We start from the raw sequence: 17,520 nt of genomic DNA on the forward strand, positions 1-17,520 counted from the left end.
TGTACAGTGTTATTGTTTCCTTTATATTATCTTTTTAAGAACCTCAGTATAACTTTTTAAATTATACTAAACAAAGTTGAATTTACCTTTCAAGTATGTGTTTCTTCAACAGAAGTGGGTGTAAATACCAACGTCATGGTTTCAGCAGCTGCTAATTTCAATCCTAGAAAATGTTCTATAATAAATGAACAAAACTATTAGGTTATAGGATATATATGTTTATAGAGATTTTGACAGTGAATATAAGATTTATATATACTTAAACCGCAAGTAACCTAACGTCTACAACCATACCACGTTGAAAACACCGGTTCTCGTCCGAACACCGGTTCTCGTCCGAACACCGCAGTTAAACAACGTCGGGCCTGGTTAGTACTTGGATGGGAGACCGCCTGGGAATACCTGGTGTCGTAGACCTATGTTGAACTTTTTTAAATTATACTAAACAAAGTTTATTTTACCTTTCAATTATGTTTTTTGACAGTAACTATAAGATCTTTCTCAGTTATAATCTTGAACCGCAAGTAACCGAATGTCTACAACCATACCACGTTGCAAACACCGGTTCTCGTCCGAACACCGCAGTTAAACAACGTCGGGCCTGGTTAGTACTTGGATGGAAGACCGCCTGGGAATACCTGGTGTCGTAGACCTATGTTTAACTTTTTTAAATTATACTAAACAAAGTTTATTTTACCTTTCAATTATGTTTTTATGACAGTAACTATAAGATCTTTCTAAGTTATAATCTTGAACCGCAAGTAACCGAACGTCTACAACCATACCACTTTGAAAACACCGGTTCTCGTCCGAACACCGCAGTTAAACAACGTCGGGCCTGGTTAGTACTTGGATGGGAGACCGCCTGGGAATACCTGGTGTCGTAGACCTATGTTTAACTTTTTTAAATTATACTAAACAATGTTTATTTTACCTTTCAATTATGTTTTTTGACAGTAACTATAAGATCTTTCTCAGTTAAAAATCGTCCGAACACCGCAGTTAAACAACGTCGGGCCTGGTTAGTACTTGGATGGGAGACCGCCTGGGAATACCTGGTGTCGTAGACCTATGTTTAACTTTTTTAAATTATACAAAATAAAGTTTATTTTAACTTTCAATTATATTTTTATGACAGTAACTATAAGATCTTTCAAAGTTATAACCTTGAACCGCAAGTAACCGAATGTCTACAACCGTACCAGGTTGCCTAGCCTGTGAATATCTGTTGTCGTACACCTGTTTTTATCTTTTTAATAATCCTAAAATATAGTCTCGTTTAAGTGTTTCTATTTTCCAAAAATGTGTTTATACTGTTGATGATAGTATAAGTAAATAAATTCAAACTGTAACCGCAATTAATCGAAAGTTTTTCAACTAAACTGCATTGAAAACAACGGTTCTCGTCCGATCACTGAAGTTAAACAAGTTGTTGTTCAAAGACATGTTTGTTGTTGTATGTTGCTGCTGTGGTGACGGTACAAACGTCACTGTACTACGCGGGCGTCCACTTGTGTGCGCGTTTGATTCTTAGCAACAAAGCGGCCTGAATCTTTTGTACATGCCGCTATTGTGTTATGCTTCGTTGTACAGTGTTATTGTTTCCTTTATATTATCTTTTTAAGAACCTCAGTATAACTTTTTAAATTATACTAATCAAAGTTGAATTTAACTTTCAAGTACTATTAGGTTATAGGATATATGTGTTTATAGAGATTTTGACAGTGAATATAAGATTTATATATACTTGAACCGCAAGTAACCGAACGTCTACAACCATACCATGTTGAAAACACCGGTTCTCGTCCGAACACCGCAGTTAAACAACGTCGGGCCTGGTTAGTACTTGGATGGGAGACCGCCTGGGAATACCTGGTGTCATAGACCTATGTTTAACTTTTTTAAATTATACTAAACAATGTTTATTTTACCTTTCAATTTTGTTTTTATGACAGTAACTATAAGATCTTTCTAAGTTATAATCTTGAACCGCAAGTAACCGAACGTCTACAACCATACCACGTTGAAAACACCGGTTCTCGTCCGAACACCGCAGTTAAACAACGTCGGGCCTGGTTAGTACTTGGATGGAAGAACGCCTGGGAATACCTGGTGTCGTAGACCTATGTTTAACTTTTTTAAATTATACTAAACAATGTTTATTTTACCTTTCAATTATGTTTTTTGACAGTAACTATAAGATCTTTCTCAGTTATAATCTTGAACCACAAGTAACCGAATGTCTACAACTATACCACGTTGAAAACACCGGTTCTCGTCCGAACACCGCAGTTAAACAACGTCGGGCCTGGTTAGTACTTGGATGGGAGACCGCCTGGGAATACCTGGTGTCGTAGACCTATGTTTAACTTCTTCAAATTTTACAAAATAAAGTTTATTTTAACTTTCAATTATATTTTTATGACAGTAACTATAAGATCTTTCAAAGTTATAATCTTGAACCGCAAGTAACCGAATGTCTACAACCGTACCAGGTTGCCTAGCCTGTGAATATCTGTTGTCGTACACCTGTTTTTATCTTTTTAATAATCCTAAAATATAGTCTCGTTTAAGTGTTTCTATTTTCCAAAAATGTGTTTATACTGTTGATGATAGTATAAGTAAATAAATTCAAACTGTAACCGCAATTAATCGAAAGTTTTTCAACTAAACTGCATTGGAAACAACGGTTCTCGTCCGATCACTGAAGTTAAACAAGTTGTTGTTCAAAGACATGTTTGTTGTTGTATGTTGCTGCTGTGGTGACGGTACAAACGTCACTGTACTACGCGGGCGTCCACTTGTGTGCGCGTTTGATTCTTAGCAACAAAGCGGCCTGAATCTTTTGTACATGCCGCTATTGTGTTATGCTTCTTTGTACAGTGTTATTGTTTCCTTTATATTATCTTTTTAAGAACCTCAGTATAACTTTTTAAATTATACTAATCAAAGTTGAATTAAACTTTCAAGTACTATTAGGTTATAGGATATATGTGTTTATAGAGATTTTGACAGTGAATATAAGATTTATATATACTTGAACCGCAAGTAACCGAACGTCTACAACCATACCATGTTGAAAACACCGGTTCTCGTCCGAACACCGCAGTTAAACAACGTCGGGCCTGGTTAGTACTTGGATGGGAGACCGCCTGGGAATACCTGGTGTCGTAGACCTATGTTTAACTTTTTTAAATTATACTAAACAATGTTTATTTTACCTTTCAATTTTGTTTTTATGACAGTAACTATAAGATCTTTCTAAGTTATAATCTTGAACCGCAAGTAACCGAACGTCTACAACCGTACCACGTTGAAAACACCGGTTCTCGTCCGAACACCGCAGTTAAACAACGTCGGGCCTGGTTAGTACTTGGATGGAAGACCACCTGGGAATACCTGGTGTCGTAGACCTATGTTTAACAAAGTTTATTTTACCTTTCAATTATGTTTTTATGACAGTAACTATAAGATCTTTCTAAGTTATAATCTTGAACCGCAAGTAACCGAACGTCTACAACCATACCACGTTGAATACACCGGTTCTCGTCCGAACACCGCAGTTAAACAACGTCGGGCCTGGTTAGTACTTGGATGGGAGACCGCCTGGGAATACCTGGTGTCGTAGACCTATGTTTAACTTTTTTAAATTATACTAAACAATGTTTATTTTACCTTTCAATTATGTTTTTTGACAGTAACTATAAGATTGCAGGTTGCCTAGCCTGTTAATATCTGTTGTCGTACACCTGTTTTTATCTTTTTAATAATCCTAAAATATAGTCTCCTTTAAGTGTTTCGATTTTCCAAAAATGTGTTTATACTGTTGATGATAGTATAAGTAAATAAATTCAAACTGTAACCGCAATTAATCGAAAGTTTTTAAACTAAACTGCATTGAAAACAACGGTTCTCGTCCGATCACTGAAGTTAAACAAGTTGTTGTTCAAAGACATGTTTGTTGTTGTATGTTGCTGCTGTGGTGACGGTACAAACGTCACTGTACTACGCGGGCGTCCACTTGTGTGCGCGTTTGATTCTTAGCAACAACGCGGCCTGAATCTTTTGTACATGCCGCTATTGTGTTATGCTTCTTTGTACAGTGTTATTGTTTCCTTTATATTATCTTTTTAAGAACCTCAGTATAACTTTTTAAATTATACTAAACAAAGTTGAATTTACCTTTCAAGTATGTGTTTCGTCAACAGAAGTGGGTGTAAATACCAACGTCATGGTTTCAGCAGCAGCTAATTTCAATCCTAGAAAATGTTCTATAATAAATGAACAAAACTATTAGGTTATAGGATATATATGTTTATAGAGATTTTGACAGTGAATATAAGATTTATATATACTTGAACCGCAAGTAACCGAACGTCTACAATCATACCACGTTGAAAACACCGGTTCTCGTCCGAACACCGCAGTTAAACAACGTCGGGCCTCGTTAGTACTTGGATGGGAGACCGCCTGGGAATACCTGGTGTCGTAGACCTATGTTTAACTTTTTTAAATTATACTAAACAAAGTTTATTTTACCTTTCAATTATGTTTTTATGACAGTAACTATAAGATCTTTCTAAGTTATAATCTTGAACCGCAAGTAACCGAACGTCTACAACCATACCACGTTGAAAACACCGGTTCTCGTCCGAACACCGCAGTTAAACAACGTCGGGCCTGGTTAGTACTTGGATGGGAGACCGCCTGGGAATACCTTGTGTCGTAGACCTATGTTTAACTTTTTTAAATTATACTAAACAATGTTTAATTTACCTTTCAATTATGTTTTTATGACAGTAACTATAAGATCTTTCTCAGTTATAATCTTGAACCGCAAGTAACCGAATGTCTACAACCATACCACGTTGAAAACACCGGTTCTCGTCCGAACACCGCAGTTAAACAACGTCGGGCCTGGTTAGTACTTGGATGGGAGACCGCCTGGGAATACCTGGTGTCGTAGACCTATGTTTAACTTTTTTAAATTATACTAAATAAAGTTTATTTTACCTTTCAATTATATTTTTATGACAGTAACTATAAGATCTTTCTAAGTTATAATCTTGAACCGCAAGTAACCGAACGTCTACAACCATACCACGTTGAAAACACCGGTTCTCGTCCGAACACCGCAGTTAAACAACGTCGGGCCTGGTTAGTATTTGGATGGGAGACTGCCTGGGAATACCTGGTGTCGTAGACCTATGTTTAACTTTTTTAAATTATACTAAATAAAGTTTATTTTACCTTTCAATTATATTTTTATGACAGTAACTATAAGATCTTTCTAAGTTATAATCTTGAACCGCAAGTAACCGAACGTGTGACAACCGTACCACGTTGAAAACACCGGTTCTCGTCCGAACACCGCAGTTAAACAACGTCGGGCCTGGTTAGTACTTGGATGGGAGACCGCCTGGGAATACCTGGTGTCGTAGAGCTATGTTTAACTTTTTTAAATTATACTAAACAATGTTTATTTTACCTTTCAATTATGTTTTTATGACAGTAACTATAAGATCTTTCTAAGTTATAATCTTGAACCGCATGTAACCGAACGTCTACAACCGTACCAGGTTGAAAACACCGGTTCTCGTCCGAACACCGCAGTTAAACAACGTCGGGCCTGGTTAGTACTTGGATGGGAGACCGCCTGGGAATACCTGGTGTCGTAGACCTATGTTTAACTTTTTTAAATTATACTAAATAAAGTTTATTTTACCTTTCAATTATATTTTTATGACAGTAACTATAAGATCTTTCAAAGTTATAATCTTGAACCGCAAGTAACCGAATGTCTACAACCGTACCAGGTTGCCTAGCCTGTGAATATCTGTTGTCGTACACCTGTTTTTATCTTTTTAATAATCCTAAAATATAGTCTCGTTTAAGTGTTTCTATTTTCCAAAAATGTGTTTATACTGTTGATGATAGTATAAGTAAATAAATTCAAACTGTAACCGCAATTAATCGAAAGTTTTTCAACTAAACTGCATTGGAAACAACGGTTCTCGTCCGATCACTGAAGTTAAACAAGTTGTTGTTCAAAGACATGTTTGTTGTTGTATGTTGCTGCTGTGGTGACGGTACAAACGTCACTGTACTACGCGGGCGTCCACTTGTGTGCGCGTTTGATTCTTAGCAACAAAGCGGCCTGAATCTTTTGTACATGCCGCTATTGTGTTATGCTTCTTTGTACAGTGTTATTGTTTCCTTTATATTATCTTTTTAAGAACCTCAGTATAACTTTTTAAATTATACTAATCAAAGTTGAATTAAACTTTCAAGTACTATTAGGTTATAGGATATATGTGTTTATAGAGATTTTGACAGTGAATATAAGATTTATATATACTTGAACCGCAAGTAACCGAACGTCTACAACCATACCATGTTGAAAACACCGGTTCTCGTCCGAACACCGCAGTTAAACAACGTCGGGCCTGGTTAGTACTTGGATGGGAGACCGCCTGGGAATACCTGGTGTCGTAGACCTATGTTTAACTTTTTTAAATTATACTAAACAATGTTTATTTTACCTTTCAATTTTGTTTTTATGACAGTAACTATAAGATCTTTCTAAGTTATAATCTTGAACCGCAAGTAACCGAACGTCTACAACCGTACCACGTTGAAAACACCGGTTCTCGTCCGAACACCGCAGTTAAACAACGTCGGGCCTGGTTAGTACTTGGATGGAAGACCGCCTGGGAATACCTGGTGTCGTAGACCTATGTTTAACAAAGTTTATTTTACCTTTCAATTATGTTTTTATGACAGTAACTATAAGATCTTTCTAAGTTATAATCTTGAACCGCAAGTAACCGAACGTCTACAACCATACCACGTTGAATACACCGGTTCTCGTCCGAACACCGCAGTTAAACAACGTCGGGCCTGGTTAGTACTTGGATGGGAGACCGCCTGGGAATACCTGGTGTCGTAGACCTATGTTTAACTTTTTTAAATTATACTAAACAATGTTTATTTTACCTTTCAATTATGTTTTTTGACAGTAACTATAAGATTGCAGGTTGCCTAGCCTGTTAATATCTGTTGTCGTACACCTGTTTTTATCTTTTTAATAATCCTAAAATATAGTCTCCTTTAAGTGTTTCGATTTTCCAAAAATGTGTTTATACTGTTGATGATAGTATAAGTAAATAAATTCAAACTGTAACCGCAATTAATCGAAAGTTTTTAAACTAAACTGCATTGAAAACAACGGTTCTCGTCCGATCACTGAAGTTAAACAAGTTGTTGTTCAAAGACATGTTTGTTGTTGTATGTTGCTGCTGTGGTGACGGTACAAACGTCACTGTACTACGCGGGCGTCCACTTGTGTGCGCGTTTGATTCTTAGCAACAACGCGGCCTGAATCTTTTGTACATGCCGCTATTGTGTTATGCTTCTTTGTACAGTGTTATTGTTTCCTTTATATTATCTTTTTAAGAACCTCAGTATAACTTTTTAAATTATACTAAACAAAGTTGAATTTACCTTTCAAGTATGTGTTTCTTCAACAGAAGTGGGTGTAAATACCAACGTCATGGTTTCAGCAGCTGCTAATTTCAATCCTAGAAAATGTTCTATAATAAATGAACAAAACTATTAGGTTATAGGATATATATGTTTATAGAGATTTTGACAGTGAATATAAGATTTATATATACTTGAACCGCAAGTAACCGAACGTCTACAATCATACCACGTTGAAAACACCGGTTCTCGTCCGAACACCGCAGTTAAACAACGTCGGGCCTCGTTAGTACTTGGATGGGAGACCGCCTGGGAATACCTGGTGTCGTAGACCTATGTTTAACTTTTTTAAATTATACTAAACAAAGTTTATTTTACCTTTCAATTATGTTTTTATGACAGTAACTATAAGATCTTTCTAAGTTATAATCTTGAACCGCAAGTAACCGAACGTCTACAACCATACCACGTTGAAAACACCGGTTCTCCTCCGAACACCGCAGTTAAACAACGTCGGGCCTGGTTAGTACTTGGATGGGAGACCGCCTGGGAATACCTTGTGTCGTAGACCTATGTTTAACTTTTTTAAATTATACTAAACAATGTTTATTTTACCTTTCAATTATGTTTTTTGACAGTAACTATAAGATCTTTCTCAGTTATAATCTTGAACCGCAAGTAACCGAATGTCTACAACCATACCACGTTGAAAACACCGGTTCTCGTCCGAACACCGCAGTTAAACAACGTCGGGCCTGGTTAGTACTTGGATGGGAGACCGCCTGGGAATACCTGGTGTCGTAGACCTATGTTTAACTTTTTTAAATTATACTAAATAAAGTTTATTTTACCTTTCAATTATATTTTTATGACAGTAACTATAAGATCTTTCTAAGTTATAATCTTGAACCGCAAGTAACCGAACGTCTACAACCATACCACGTTGAAAACACCGGTTCTCGTCCGAACACCGCAGTTAAACAACGTCGGGCCTGGTTAGTATTTGGATGGGAGACTGCCTGGGAATACCTGGTGTCGTAGACCTATGTTTAACTTTTTTAAATTATACTAAATAAAGTTTATTTTACCTTTCAATTATATTTTTATGACAGTAACTATAAGATCTTTCAAAGTTATAACCTTGAACCGCAAGTAACCGAATGTCTACAACCGTACCAGGTTGCCTAGCCTGTGAATATCTGTTGTCGTACACCTGTTTTTATCTTTTTAATAATCCTAAAATATAGTCTCGTTTAAGTGTTTCTATTTTCCAAAAATGTGTTTATACTGTTGATGATAGTATAAGTAAATAAATTCAAACTGTAACCGCAATTAATCGAAAGTTTTTCAACTAAACTGCATTGGAAACAACGGTTCTCGTCCGATCACTGAAGTTAAACAAGTTGTTGTTCAAAGACATGTTTGTTGTTGTATGTTGCTGCTGTGGTGACGGTACAAACGTCACTGTACTACGCGGGCGTCCACTTGTGTGCGCGTTTGATTCTTAGCAACAAAGCGGCCTGAATCTTTTGTACATGCCGCTATTGTGCTATGCTTCTTTGTACAGTGTTATTGTTTCCTTTATATTATCTTTTTAAGAACCTCAGTATAACTTTTTAAATTATACTAAACAAAGTTGAATTTACCTTTCAAGTATGTATTTCTTCAACAGAAGTGGGTGTAAATACCAACGTCGTGGTTTCAGCAGCTGCTAATTTCAATCCTAGAAAATGTTCTATAATAAATGAACAAAACTATTAGGTTATAGGATATATATGTTTATAGAGATTTTGACAGTGAATATAAGATTTATATATACTTGAACCGCAAGTAACCGAACGTCTACAACCATACCACGTTGAAAACACCGGTTCTCGTCCGAACACCGCAGTTAAACAACGTCGGGCCTGGTTAGTACTTGGATGGGAGACCGCCTGGGAATACCTAGTGTCGTAGACCTATGTTTAACTTTTTTAAATTATACTAAACAATGTTTATTTTACCTTTCAATTTTGTTTTTATGACAGTAACTATAAGATCTTTCTAAGTTATAATCTTGAACCGCAAGTAACCGAACGTCTACAACCATACCACGTTGAAAACACCGGTTCTCGTCCGAACACCGCCTTTAAACAACGTCGGGCCTGGTTAGTACTTGGATGGAAGACCGCCTGGGAATACCTGGTGTCGTAGACCTATGTTTAACTTTTTAAAATTATACTAAACAATGTTTATTTTACCTTTCAATTATGTTTTTTGACAGTAACTATAAGATCTTTCTCAGTTATAATCTTGAACCGCAAGTAACCGAATGTCTACAACCATACCACGTTGAAAACACCGGTTCTCGTCCGAATACCGCAGTTAAACAACGTCGGGCCTGGTTAGTACTTGGATGGGAGACCGCCTGGGAATACCTGGTGTCGTAGACCTATGTTTAACTTTTTTAAATTATACTAAATAAAGTTTATTTTACCTTTCAATTATATTTTTATGACAGTAACTATAAGATCTTTCTAAGTTATAATCTTGAACCGCAAGTAACCGAACGTCTACAACCATACCACGTTGAAAACACCGGTTCTCGTCCGAACACCGCAGTTAAACAACGTCGGGCCTGGTTAGTATTTGGATGGGAGACTGCCTGGGAATACCTGGTGTCGTAGACCTATGTTTAACTTTTTTAAATTATACTAAATAAAGTTTATTTTACCTTTCAATTATATTTTTATGACAGTAACTATAAGATCTTTCTAAGTTATAATCTTGAACCGCAAGTAACCGAACGTCACAACCATACCACGTTGAAAACACCGGTTCTCGTCCGAACACCGCAGTTAAACAACGTCGGGCCTGGTTAGTACTTGGATGGGAGACCGCCTGGGAATACCTGGTGTCGTAGAGCTATGTTTAACTTTTTTAAATTATACTAAACAATGTTTATTTTACCTTTCAATTATGTTTTTATGACAGTAACTATAAGATCTTTCTAAGTTATAATCTTGAACCGCATGTAACCGAACGTCTACAACCGTACCAGGTTGAAAACACCGGTTCTCGTCCGAACACCGCAGTTAAACAACGTCGGGCCTGGTTAGTACTTGGATGGGAGACCGCCTGGGAATACCTGGTGTCGTAGACCTATGTTTAACTTTTTTAAATTATACTAAATAAAGTTTATTTTACCTTTCAATTATATTTTTATGACAGTAACTATAAGATCTTTCTAAGTTATAATCTTGAACCGCAAGTAACCGAACGTCACAACCATACCACGTTGAAAACACCGGTTCTCGTCCGAACACCGCAGTTAAACAACGTCGGGCCTGGTTAGTACTTGGATGGGAGACCGCCTGGGAATACCTGGTGTCGTAGAGCTATGTTTAACTTTTTTAAATTATACTAAACAATGTTTATTTTACCTTTCAATTATGTTTTTATGACAGTAACTATAAGATCTTTCTAAGTTATAATCTTGAACCGCATGTAACCGAACGTCTACAACCGTACCAGGTTGAAAACACCGGTTCTCGTCCGAACACCGCAGTTAAACAACGTCGGGCCTGGTTAGTACTTGGATGGGAGACCGCCTGGGAATACCTGGTGTCGTAGACCTATGTTTAACTTTTTTAAATTATACTAAATAAAGTTTATTTTACCTTTCAATTATATTTTTATGACAGTAACTATAAGATCTTTTAAAGTTATAATCTTGAACCGCAAGTAACCGAATGTCTACAACCGTACCAGGTTGCCTAGCCTGTGAATATCTGTTGTCGTACACCTGTTTTTATCTTTTTAATAATCCTAAAATATAGTCTCGTTTAAGTGTTTCTATTTTCCAAAAATGTGTTTATACTGTTGATGATAGTATAAGTAAATAAATTCAAACTGTAACCGCAATTAATCGAAAGTTTTTCAACTAAACTGCATTGGAAACAACGGTTCTCGTCCGATCACTGAAGTTAAACAAGTTGTTGTTCAAAGACATGTTTGTTGTTGTATGTTGCTGCTGTGGTGACGGTACAAACGTCACTGTACTACGCGGGCGTCCACTTGTGTGCGCGTTTGATTCTTAGCAACAAAGCGGCCTGAATCTTTTGTACATGCCGCTATTGTGTTATGCTTCTTTGTACAGTGTTATTGTTTCCTTTATATTATCTTTTTAAGAACCTCAGTATAACTTTTTAAATTATACTAATCAAAGTTGAATTAAACTTTCAAGTACTATTAGGTTATAGGATATATGTGTTTATAGAGATTTTGACAGTGAATATAAGATTTAAATATACTTGAACCGCAAGTAACCGAACGTCTACAACCATACCATGTTGAAAACACCGGTTCTCGTCCGAACACCGCAGTTAAACAACGTCGGGCCTGGTTAGTACTTGGATGGGAGACCGCCTGGGAATACCTGGTGTCGTAGACCTATGTTTAACTTTTTTAAATTATACTAAACAATGTTTATTTTACCTTTCAATTTTGTTTTTATGACAGTAACTATAAGATCTTTCTAAGTTATAATCTTGAACCGCAAGTAACCGAACGTCTACAACCGTACCACGTTGAAAACACCGGTTCTCGTTCGAACACCGCAGTTAAACAACGTCGGGCCTGGTTAGTACTTGGATGGAAGACCGCCTGGGAATACCTGGTGTCTTAGACCTATGTTTAACAAAGTTTATTTTACCTTTCAATTATGTTTTTATGACAGTAACTATAAGATCTTTCTAAGTTATAATCTTGAACTGCAAGTAACCGAACGTCTACAACCATACCACGTTGAATACACCGGTTCTCGTCCGAACACCGCAGTTAAACAACGTCGGGCCTGGTTAGTACTTGGATGGGAGACCGCCTGGGAATACCTGGTGTCGTAGACCTATGTTTAACTTTTTTAAATTATACTAAACAATGTTTATTTTACCTTTCAATTATGTTTTTTGACAGTAACTATAAGATTGCAGGTTGCCTAGCCTGTTAATATCTGTTGTCGTACACCTGTTTTTATCTTTTTAATAATCCTAAAATATAGTCTCCTTTAAGTGTTTCGATTTTCCAAAAATGTGTTTATACTGTTGATGATAGTATAAGTAAATAAATTCAAACTGTAACCGCAATTAATCGAAAGTTTTTAAACTAAACTGCATTGAAAACAACGGTTCTCGTCCGATCACTGAAGTTAAACAAGTTGTTGTTCAAAGACATGTTTGTTGTTGTATGTTGCTGCTGTGGTGACGGTACAAACGTCACTGTACTACGCGGGCGTCCACTTGTGTGCGCGTTTGATTCTTAGCAACAACGCGGCCTGAATCTTTTGTACATGCCGCTATTGTGTTATGCTTCTTTGTACAGTGTTATTGTTTCCTTTATATTATCTTTTTAAGAACCTCAGTATAACTTTTTAAATTATACTAAACAAAGTTGAATTTACCTTTCAAGTATGTGTTTCGTCAACAGAAGTGGGTGTAAATACCAACGTCATGGTTTCAGCAGCTGCTAATTTCAATCCTAGAAAATGTTCTATAATAAATGAACAAAACTATTAGGTTATAGGATATATATGTTTATAGAGATTTTGACAGTGAATATAAGATTTATATATACTTGAACCGCAAGTAACCGAACGTCTACAATCATACCACGTTGAAAACACCGGTTCTCGTCCGAACACCGCAGTTAAACAACGTCGGGCCTCGTTAGTACTTGGATGGAAGACCGCCTGGGAATACCTGGTGTCGTAGACCTATGTTTAACTTTTTTAAATTATACTAAACAAAGTTTATTTTACCTTTCAATTATGTTTTTATGACAGTAACTATAAGATCTTTCTAAGTTATAATCTTGAACCGCAAGTAACCGAACGTCTACAACCATACCACGTTGAAAACACCGGTTCTCCTCCGAACACCGCAGTTAAACAACGTCGGGCCTGGTTAGTACTTGGATGGGAGACCACCTGGGAATACCTTGTGTCGTAGACCTATGTTTAACTTTTTTAAATTATACTAAACAATGTTTATTTTACCTTTCAATTATGTTTTTTGACAGTAACTATAAGATCTTTCTCAGTTATAATCTTGAACCGCAAGTAACCGAATGTCTACAACCATACCACGTTGAAAACACCGGTTCTCGTCCGAACACCGCAGTTAAACAACGTCGGGCCTGGTTAGTACTTGGATGGGAGACCGCCTGGGAATACCTGGTGTCGTAGACCTATGTTTAACTTTTTTAAATTATACTAAATAAAGTTTATTTTACCTTTCAATTATATTTTTATGACAGTAACTATAAGATCTTTCTAAGTTATAATCTTGAACCGCAAGTAACCGAACGTCTACAACCATACCACGTTGAAAACACCGGTTCTCGTCCGAACACCGCAGTTAAACAACGTCGGGCCTGGTTAGTATTTGGATGGGAGACTGCCTGGGAATACCTGGTGTCGTAGACCTATGTTTAACTTTTTTAAATTATACTAAATAAAGTTTATTTTACCTTTCAATTATATTTTTATGACAGTAACTATAAGATCTTTCTAAGTTATAATCTTGAACCGCAAGTAACCGAACGTGTGACAACCATACCACGTTGAAAACACCGGTTCTCGTCCGAACACCGCAGTTAAACAACGTTGGGCCTGGTTAGTACTTGGATGGGAGACCGCCTGGGAATACCTGGTGTCGTAGAGCTATGTTTAACTTTTTTAAATTATACTAAACAATGTTTATTTTACCTTTCAATTATGTTTTTATGACAGTAACTATAAGATCTTTCTAAGTTATAATCTTGAATCGCATGTAACCGAACGTCTACAACCGTACCAGGTTGAAAACACCGGTTCTCGTCCGAACACCGCAGTTAAACAACGTCGGGCCTGGTTAGTACTTGGATGGGAGACCGCCTGGGAATACCTGGTGTCGTAGACCTATGTTTAACTTTTTTAAATTATACTAAATAAAGTTTATTTTACCTTTCAATTATATTTTTATGACAGTAACTATAAGATCTTTCAAAGTTATAATCTTGAACCGCAAGTAACCGAATGTCTACAACCGTACCAGGTTGCCTAGCCTGTGAATATCTGTTGTCGTACACCTGTTTTTATCTTTTTAATAATCCTAAAATATAGTCTCGTTTAAGTGTTTCTATTTTCCAAAAATGTGTTTATACTGTTGATGATAGTATAAGTAAATAAATTCAAACTGTAACCGCAATTAATCGAAAGTTTTTCAACTAAACTGCATTGGAAACAACGGTTCTCGTCCGATCACTGAAGTTAAACAAGTTGTTGTTCAAAGACATGTTTGTTGTTGTATGTTGCTGCTGTGGTGACGGTACAAACGTCACTGTACTACGCGGGCGTCCACTTGTGTGCGCGTTTGATTCTTAGCAACAAAGCGGCCTGAATCTTTTGTACATGCCGCTATTGTGTTATGCTTCTTTGTACAGTGTTATTGTTTCCTTTATATTATCTTTTTAAGAACCTCAGTATAACTTTTTAAATTATACTAATCAAAGTTGAATTAAACTTTCAAGTACTATTAGGTTATAGGATATATGTGTTTATAGAGATTTTGACAGTGAATATAAGATTTATATATACTTGAACCGCAAGTAACCGAACGTCTACAACCATACCATGTTGAAAACACCGGTTCTCGTCCGAACACCGCAGTTAAACAACGTCGGGCCTGGTTAGTACTTGGATGGGAGACCGCCTGGGAATACCTGGTGTCGTAGACCTATGTTTAACTTTTTTAAATTATACTAAACAATGTTTATTTTACCTTTCAATTTTGTTTTTATGACAGTAACTATAAGATCTTTCTAAGTTATAATCTTGAACCGCAAGTAACCGAACGTCTACAACCATACCACGTTGAAAACACCGGTTCTCGTCCGAACACCGCAGTTAAACAACGTCGGGCCTGGTTAGTACTTGGATGGAAGACCGCCTGGGAATACCTGGTGTCGTAGACCTATGTTTAACAAAGTTTATTTTACCTTTCAATTATGTTTTTATGACAGTAACTATAAGATCTTTCTAAGTTATAATCTTGAACCGCAAGTAACCGAACGTCTACAACCATACCACGTTGAATACACCGGTTCTCGTCCGAACACCGCAGTTAAACAACGTCGGGCCTGGTTAGTACTTGGATGGGAGACCGCCTGGGAATACCTGGTGTCGTAGACCTATGTTTAACTTTTTTAAATTATACTAAACAATGTTTATTTTACCTTTCAATTATGTTTTTTGACAGTAACTATAAGATTGCAGGTTGCCTAGCCTGTTAATATCTGTTGTCGTACACCTGTTTTTATCTTTTTAATAATCCTAAAATATAGTCTCCTTTAAGTGTTTCGATTTTCCAAAAATGTGTTTATACTGTTGATGATAGTATAAGTAAATAAATTCAAACTGTAACCGCAATTAATCGAAAGTTTTTAAACTAAACTGCATTGAAAACAACGGTTCTCGTCCGATCACTGAAGTTAAACAAGTTGTTGTTCAAAGACATGTTTGTTGTTGTATGTTGCTGCTGTGGTGACGGTACAAACGTCACTGTACTACGCGGGCGTCCACTTGTGTGCGCGTTTGATTCTTAGCAACAACGCGGCCTGAATCTTTTGTACATGCCGCTATTGTGTTATGCTTCTTTGTACAGTGTTATTGTTTCCTTTATATTATCTTTTTAAGAACCTCAGTATAACTTTTTAAATTATACTAAACAAAGTTGAATTTACCTTTCAAGTATGTGTTTCTTCAACAGAAGTGGGTGTAAATACCAACGTCATGGTTTCAGCAGCTGCTAATTTCAATCCTAGAAAATGTTCTATAATAAATGAACAAAACTATTAGGTTATAGGATATATATGTTTATAGAGATTTTGACAGTGAATATAAGATTTATATATACTTGAACCGCAAGTAACCGAACGTCTACAATCATACCACGTTGAAAACACCGGTTCTCGTCCGAACACCGCAGTTAAACAACGTCGGGCCTCGTTAGTACTTGGATGGGAGACCGCCTGGGAATACCTGGTGTCGTAGACCTATGTTTAACTTTTTTAAATTATACTAAACAAAGTTTATTTTACCTTTCAATTATATTTTTATGACAGTAACTATAAGATCTTTCTAAGTTATAATCTTGAACCGCAAGTAACCGAACGTCTACAACCATACCACGTTGAAAACACCGGTTCTCCTCCGAACACCGCAGTTAAACAACGTCGGGCCTGGTTAGTACTTGGATGGGAGACCGCCTGGGAATACCTTGTGTCGTAGACCTATGTTTAACTTTTTTAAATTATACTAAACAATGTTTATTTTACCTTTCAATTATGTTTTTTGACAGTAACTATAAGATCTTTCTCAGTTATAATCTTGAACCGCAAGTAACCGAATGTCTACAACCATACCACGTTGAAAACACCGGTTCTCGTCCGAACACCGCAGTTAAACAACGTCGGGCCTGGTTAGTACTTGGATGGGAGACCGCCTGGGAATACCTGGTGTCGTAGACCTATGTTTAACTTTTTTAAATTATACTAAATAAAGTTTATTTTACCTTTCAATTATATTTTTATGACAGTAACTATAAGATCTTTCTAAGTTATAATCTTGAACCGCAAGTAACCGAACGTCTACAACCATACCACGTTGAAAACACCGGTTCTCGTCCGAACACCGCAGTTAAACAACGTCGGGCCTGGTTAGTATTTGGATGGGAGACTGCCTGAGAATACCTGGTGTCGTAGACCTATGTTTAACTTTTTTAAATTATACTAAATAAAGTTTATTTTACCTTTCAATTATATTTTTATGACAGTAACTATAAGATCTTTCTAAGTTATAATCTTGAACCGCAAGTAACCGAACGTCTCAGCAACCATACCACGTTGAAAACACCGGTTCTCGTCCGAACACCGCAGTTAAACAACGTCGGGCCTGGTTAGTACTTGGATGGGAGACCGCCTGGGAATACCTGGTGTCGTAGACCTATGTTTAACTTTTTAAAA

The 17,520-nt window shown here is 36.7% G+C and overlaps 46 non-coding genes and 1 pseudogene across 46 annotated transcripts; all 47 read left to right on the forward strand.

The window, feature by feature from the left end:
- The first annotated feature begins 280 nt into the window (after window positions 1–280).
- On the forward strand, window positions 281–417 carry LOC140053002 (5S ribosomal RNA; annotated as a pseudogene).
- Window positions 418–534: 117 nt separating this feature from the next.
- On the forward strand, window positions 535–653 carry LOC140052751 (5S ribosomal RNA). The gene has a single exon (XR_011845668.1). It is a non-coding gene; the product is annotated as a 5S ribosomal RNA (ribosomal RNA).
- A 118-nt stretch (window positions 654–771) lies between these two features.
- Window positions 772–890, forward strand: LOC140053585 (5S ribosomal RNA). The gene has a single exon (XR_011846440.1). It is a non-coding gene; the product is annotated as a 5S ribosomal RNA (ribosomal RNA).
- Window positions 891–1,768: 878 nt separating this feature from the next.
- Window positions 1,769–1,887, forward strand: LOC140052819 (5S ribosomal RNA). Its single transcript, XR_011845733.1, has one exon. It is a non-coding gene; the product is annotated as a 5S ribosomal RNA (ribosomal RNA).
- Window positions 1,888–2,005: 118 nt separating this feature from the next.
- Window positions 2,006–2,124, forward strand: LOC140052963 (5S ribosomal RNA). Its single transcript, XR_011845873.1, has one exon. It is a non-coding gene; the product is annotated as a 5S ribosomal RNA (ribosomal RNA).
- Window positions 2,125–2,241: 117 nt separating this feature from the next.
- Window positions 2,242–2,360, forward strand: LOC140053396 (5S ribosomal RNA). The gene has a single exon (XR_011846257.1). It is a non-coding gene; the product is annotated as a 5S ribosomal RNA (ribosomal RNA).
- Window positions 2,361–3,058: 698 nt separating this feature from the next.
- LOC140053416 (5S ribosomal RNA) lies at window positions 3,059–3,177 on the forward strand. Its single transcript, XR_011846276.1, has one exon. It is a non-coding gene; the product is annotated as a 5S ribosomal RNA (ribosomal RNA).
- Window positions 3,178–3,295: 118 nt separating this feature from the next.
- On the forward strand, window positions 3,296–3,414 carry LOC140052810 (5S ribosomal RNA). Its single transcript, XR_011845725.1, has one exon. It is a non-coding gene; the product is annotated as a 5S ribosomal RNA (ribosomal RNA).
- A 98-nt stretch (window positions 3,415–3,512) lies between these two features.
- Window positions 3,513–3,631, forward strand: LOC140053359 (5S ribosomal RNA). The gene has a single exon (XR_011846220.1). It is a non-coding gene; the product is annotated as a 5S ribosomal RNA (ribosomal RNA).
- Window positions 3,632–4,376: 745 nt separating this feature from the next.
- On the forward strand, window positions 4,377–4,495 carry LOC140052876 (5S ribosomal RNA). The gene has a single exon (XR_011845789.1). It is a non-coding gene; the product is annotated as a 5S ribosomal RNA (ribosomal RNA).
- A 118-nt stretch (window positions 4,496–4,613) lies between these two features.
- LOC140052755 (5S ribosomal RNA) lies at window positions 4,614–4,732 on the forward strand. The gene has a single exon (XR_011845672.1). It is a non-coding gene; the product is annotated as a 5S ribosomal RNA (ribosomal RNA).
- A 118-nt stretch (window positions 4,733–4,850) lies between these two features.
- Window positions 4,851–4,969, forward strand: LOC140052770 (5S ribosomal RNA). Its single transcript, XR_011845687.1, has one exon. It is a non-coding gene; the product is annotated as a 5S ribosomal RNA (ribosomal RNA).
- Window positions 4,970–5,087: 118 nt separating this feature from the next.
- LOC140052822 (5S ribosomal RNA) lies at window positions 5,088–5,206 on the forward strand. The gene has a single exon (XR_011845736.1). It is a non-coding gene; the product is annotated as a 5S ribosomal RNA (ribosomal RNA).
- A 119-nt stretch (window positions 5,207–5,325) lies between these two features.
- On the forward strand, window positions 5,326–5,444 carry LOC140053030 (5S ribosomal RNA). The gene has a single exon (XR_011845935.1). It is a non-coding gene; the product is annotated as a 5S ribosomal RNA (ribosomal RNA).
- A 118-nt stretch (window positions 5,445–5,562) lies between these two features.
- On the forward strand, window positions 5,563–5,681 carry LOC140052885 (5S ribosomal RNA). The gene has a single exon (XR_011845798.1). It is a non-coding gene; the product is annotated as a 5S ribosomal RNA (ribosomal RNA).
- Window positions 5,682–6,379: 698 nt separating this feature from the next.
- LOC140053417 (5S ribosomal RNA) lies at window positions 6,380–6,498 on the forward strand. The gene has a single exon (XR_011846277.1). It is a non-coding gene; the product is annotated as a 5S ribosomal RNA (ribosomal RNA).
- A 118-nt stretch (window positions 6,499–6,616) lies between these two features.
- LOC140052815 (5S ribosomal RNA) lies at window positions 6,617–6,735 on the forward strand. The gene has a single exon (XR_011845729.1). It is a non-coding gene; the product is annotated as a 5S ribosomal RNA (ribosomal RNA).
- A 98-nt stretch (window positions 6,736–6,833) lies between these two features.
- LOC140053360 (5S ribosomal RNA) lies at window positions 6,834–6,952 on the forward strand. Its single transcript, XR_011846221.1, has one exon. It is a non-coding gene; the product is annotated as a 5S ribosomal RNA (ribosomal RNA).
- A 745-nt stretch (window positions 6,953–7,697) lies between these two features.
- On the forward strand, window positions 7,698–7,816 carry LOC140052877 (5S ribosomal RNA). The gene has a single exon (XR_011845790.1). It is a non-coding gene; the product is annotated as a 5S ribosomal RNA (ribosomal RNA).
- A 118-nt stretch (window positions 7,817–7,934) lies between these two features.
- On the forward strand, window positions 7,935–8,053 carry LOC140052852 (5S ribosomal RNA). The gene has a single exon (XR_011845767.1). It is a non-coding gene; the product is annotated as a 5S ribosomal RNA (ribosomal RNA).
- A 117-nt stretch (window positions 8,054–8,170) lies between these two features.
- Window positions 8,171–8,289, forward strand: LOC140052782 (5S ribosomal RNA). The gene has a single exon (XR_011845698.1). It is a non-coding gene; the product is annotated as a 5S ribosomal RNA (ribosomal RNA).
- A 118-nt stretch (window positions 8,290–8,407) lies between these two features.
- LOC140052823 (5S ribosomal RNA) lies at window positions 8,408–8,526 on the forward strand. Its single transcript, XR_011845737.1, has one exon. It is a non-coding gene; the product is annotated as a 5S ribosomal RNA (ribosomal RNA).
- A 796-nt stretch (window positions 8,527–9,322) lies between these two features.
- Window positions 9,323–9,441, forward strand: LOC140052749 (5S ribosomal RNA). Its single transcript, XR_011845666.1, has one exon. It is a non-coding gene; the product is annotated as a 5S ribosomal RNA (ribosomal RNA).
- Window positions 9,442–9,559: 118 nt separating this feature from the next.
- Window positions 9,560–9,678, forward strand: LOC140053011 (5S ribosomal RNA). The gene has a single exon (XR_011845917.1). It is a non-coding gene; the product is annotated as a 5S ribosomal RNA (ribosomal RNA).
- A 117-nt stretch (window positions 9,679–9,795) lies between these two features.
- LOC140053588 (5S ribosomal RNA) lies at window positions 9,796–9,914 on the forward strand. Its single transcript, XR_011846443.1, has one exon. It is a non-coding gene; the product is annotated as a 5S ribosomal RNA (ribosomal RNA).
- A 118-nt stretch (window positions 9,915–10,032) lies between these two features.
- LOC140052824 (5S ribosomal RNA) lies at window positions 10,033–10,151 on the forward strand. The gene has a single exon (XR_011845738.1). It is a non-coding gene; the product is annotated as a 5S ribosomal RNA (ribosomal RNA).
- A 117-nt stretch (window positions 10,152–10,268) lies between these two features.
- LOC140052951 (5S ribosomal RNA) lies at window positions 10,269–10,387 on the forward strand. Its single transcript, XR_011845861.1, has one exon. It is a non-coding gene; the product is annotated as a 5S ribosomal RNA (ribosomal RNA).
- Window positions 10,388–10,505: 118 nt separating this feature from the next.
- On the forward strand, window positions 10,506–10,624 carry LOC140052888 (5S ribosomal RNA). The gene has a single exon (XR_011845800.1). It is a non-coding gene; the product is annotated as a 5S ribosomal RNA (ribosomal RNA).
- Window positions 10,625–10,741: 117 nt separating this feature from the next.
- On the forward strand, window positions 10,742–10,860 carry LOC140052952 (5S ribosomal RNA). The gene has a single exon (XR_011845862.1). It is a non-coding gene; the product is annotated as a 5S ribosomal RNA (ribosomal RNA).
- Window positions 10,861–10,978: 118 nt separating this feature from the next.
- On the forward strand, window positions 10,979–11,097 carry LOC140052889 (5S ribosomal RNA). Its single transcript, XR_011845801.1, has one exon. It is a non-coding gene; the product is annotated as a 5S ribosomal RNA (ribosomal RNA).
- Window positions 11,098–11,795: 698 nt separating this feature from the next.
- Window positions 11,796–11,914, forward strand: LOC140053418 (5S ribosomal RNA). The gene has a single exon (XR_011846278.1). It is a non-coding gene; the product is annotated as a 5S ribosomal RNA (ribosomal RNA).
- A 118-nt stretch (window positions 11,915–12,032) lies between these two features.
- On the forward strand, window positions 12,033–12,151 carry LOC140053023 (5S ribosomal RNA). Its single transcript, XR_011845928.1, has one exon. It is a non-coding gene; the product is annotated as a 5S ribosomal RNA (ribosomal RNA).
- A 98-nt stretch (window positions 12,152–12,249) lies between these two features.
- LOC140053361 (5S ribosomal RNA) lies at window positions 12,250–12,368 on the forward strand. The gene has a single exon (XR_011846222.1). It is a non-coding gene; the product is annotated as a 5S ribosomal RNA (ribosomal RNA).
- A 745-nt stretch (window positions 12,369–13,113) lies between these two features.
- On the forward strand, window positions 13,114–13,232 carry LOC140053000 (5S ribosomal RNA). Its single transcript, XR_011845908.1, has one exon. It is a non-coding gene; the product is annotated as a 5S ribosomal RNA (ribosomal RNA).
- A 118-nt stretch (window positions 13,233–13,350) lies between these two features.
- LOC140052834 (5S ribosomal RNA) lies at window positions 13,351–13,469 on the forward strand. The gene has a single exon (XR_011845749.1). It is a non-coding gene; the product is annotated as a 5S ribosomal RNA (ribosomal RNA).
- Window positions 13,470–13,586: 117 nt separating this feature from the next.
- LOC140052793 (5S ribosomal RNA) lies at window positions 13,587–13,705 on the forward strand. Its single transcript, XR_011845709.1, has one exon. It is a non-coding gene; the product is annotated as a 5S ribosomal RNA (ribosomal RNA).
- Window positions 13,706–13,823: 118 nt separating this feature from the next.
- LOC140052825 (5S ribosomal RNA) lies at window positions 13,824–13,942 on the forward strand. The gene has a single exon (XR_011845739.1). It is a non-coding gene; the product is annotated as a 5S ribosomal RNA (ribosomal RNA).
- Window positions 13,943–14,061: 119 nt separating this feature from the next.
- Window positions 14,062–14,180, forward strand: LOC140052900 (5S ribosomal RNA). The gene has a single exon (XR_011845812.1). It is a non-coding gene; the product is annotated as a 5S ribosomal RNA (ribosomal RNA).
- A 118-nt stretch (window positions 14,181–14,298) lies between these two features.
- LOC140052890 (5S ribosomal RNA) lies at window positions 14,299–14,417 on the forward strand. Its single transcript, XR_011845802.1, has one exon. It is a non-coding gene; the product is annotated as a 5S ribosomal RNA (ribosomal RNA).
- Window positions 14,418–15,115: 698 nt separating this feature from the next.
- On the forward strand, window positions 15,116–15,234 carry LOC140053419 (5S ribosomal RNA). The gene has a single exon (XR_011846279.1). It is a non-coding gene; the product is annotated as a 5S ribosomal RNA (ribosomal RNA).
- Window positions 15,235–15,352: 118 nt separating this feature from the next.
- Window positions 15,353–15,471, forward strand: LOC140053537 (5S ribosomal RNA). The gene has a single exon (XR_011846395.1). It is a non-coding gene; the product is annotated as a 5S ribosomal RNA (ribosomal RNA).
- Window positions 15,472–15,569: 98 nt separating this feature from the next.
- Window positions 15,570–15,688, forward strand: LOC140053362 (5S ribosomal RNA). Its single transcript, XR_011846223.1, has one exon. It is a non-coding gene; the product is annotated as a 5S ribosomal RNA (ribosomal RNA).
- Window positions 15,689–16,433: 745 nt separating this feature from the next.
- On the forward strand, window positions 16,434–16,552 carry LOC140052878 (5S ribosomal RNA). The gene has a single exon (XR_011845791.1). It is a non-coding gene; the product is annotated as a 5S ribosomal RNA (ribosomal RNA).
- A 118-nt stretch (window positions 16,553–16,670) lies between these two features.
- LOC140052853 (5S ribosomal RNA) lies at window positions 16,671–16,789 on the forward strand. Its single transcript, XR_011845768.1, has one exon. It is a non-coding gene; the product is annotated as a 5S ribosomal RNA (ribosomal RNA).
- Window positions 16,790–16,906: 117 nt separating this feature from the next.
- Window positions 16,907–17,025, forward strand: LOC140052806 (5S ribosomal RNA). Its single transcript, XR_011845721.1, has one exon. It is a non-coding gene; the product is annotated as a 5S ribosomal RNA (ribosomal RNA).
- Window positions 17,026–17,143: 118 nt separating this feature from the next.
- LOC140052850 (5S ribosomal RNA) lies at window positions 17,144–17,262 on the forward strand. The gene has a single exon (XR_011845765.1). It is a non-coding gene; the product is annotated as a 5S ribosomal RNA (ribosomal RNA).
- Window positions 17,263–17,382: 120 nt separating this feature from the next.
- On the forward strand, window positions 17,383–17,501 carry LOC140052897 (5S ribosomal RNA). Its single transcript, XR_011845809.1, has one exon. It is a non-coding gene; the product is annotated as a 5S ribosomal RNA (ribosomal RNA).
- The last annotated feature ends 19 nt before the right edge of the window (window positions 17,502–17,520 follow it).

The sequence above is a fragment of the Antedon mediterranea genome, chromosome 6 (assembly GCF_964355755.1).
Source record: "Antedon mediterranea chromosome 6, ecAntMedi1.1, whole genome shotgun sequence".
In the NCBI taxonomy this organism is placed as follows: domain Eukaryota; kingdom Metazoa; phylum Echinodermata; class Crinoidea; order Comatulida; family Antedonidae; genus Antedon; species Antedon mediterranea.